The sequence below is a fragment of the Cupressus sempervirens genome, chromosome 4 (genome assembly GCF_028749045.1).
Source record: "Cupressus sempervirens isolate cs-2001-9-10 chromosome 4, ASM2874904v1, whole genome shotgun sequence".
NCBI lineage: Eukaryota > Viridiplantae > Streptophyta > Pinopsida > Cupressales > Cupressaceae > Cupressus > Cupressus sempervirens.
The window spans coordinates 357,386,826-357,388,083 of record NC_143121.1 but is presented as its reverse complement, the minus strand read 5'-3'; positions in this window follow the sequence as shown (position 1 = coordinate 357,388,083).

Below are 1,258 nucleotides of genomic sequence, written 5' to 3'. Positions count from 1 at the left end.
GCCATAAGATAAGGGAAAGGCCAATAGCCCAAGCAACCTAAAGAAAAGAAGTCTTGGAAGGGGGATGGCCAAGACGATCCCAAAATTTAAAGGAGGAAACATGCTAGCACGTGCATCCCCACACACTCCACTAGAAGTGTCAAATCTGTTTGACAAAGGGGCACTGGAAAAAAAGGTGAGAAACAATCTCTTCACTATTGTGGCATAAAACACATATGGAAGGCCCTTGGAAGCCTCTCTTGCAGAGATTCTCCCAAGTAAGACAATGATTGTAAACTAGAATCTAGAGGAAAAAGTTACACTTAGGACACAAAAAGCTATTCCAAACTTTCTTCCACCTAACTAAACAATTGCTTAGTGAGCACAAAGTACCCTGAAGAAATAATACTTCCCAAAATAAGCACCTCCCCAAGCCAAAACATCAAGTTCATGTAAAGAGTTGCACTCTCTAGAAGCCAATATCTGAGATAGTTCCAACCAATCCCCTAGAGAACCACCCAACAACCAATCAGAAGAATTCTTCCATCTATAACCCACAACAAGGCATAGGTTATAAGCTTCCTTATAATAAGCCACCTTATTCCATCCAGCAGAAAGGAAAAAATCACAAAGAGACTGCAAGTGTGGATGAGACGATAAGAGAGGAGGATGCTCATTCCAAGAATCACTCTAAAATAGAGCCTCAGTGCCTTTGTTGCAAATCCAAAATAGACTTCTCTTCACCAGGTGGGTACCAATCTTGAGGGTATTCCACACCATGAAGCCTCTTCCCTCTAGAGAAAACCTGGAAATATATGAAAGTTCAACACCAAGTAAATACTTGTGTGACAAGATATGGGCCCAAAGCTGTGACTAATTGGAACACCAGTGCCAATAGAGCTTGGTAGCAAGAGCTTTACTACACAAGATAGCAGAACAAAGGCCAAGGCCTCCTTACTTTTTTGGCCTACAAATGGTATCCCAATTGATGAGGCTCCATTTGGTATTTTGAAAATTGCCACTCTGAAGAAATTGGCGAGAGAGAGATCAAATTGCTTAAGAAAATATGTCGGGGCAGCCTGAACCATGCTTCTATATATGGGAAGGGACTGAATCAGAGATTGTCGGAGTGTCACACTACTAGCAGTAGAGAGCAACCTATGAGTCCAATGATTGACTTTTTGTCGAAGTTTGTCGAGCAAGTTCTACCAAAAAAGCCTAGGCTATCTTCCCACCACAATAGGGACCCTCAAGTAAGTCAGAGGGAGAGACTCAATCT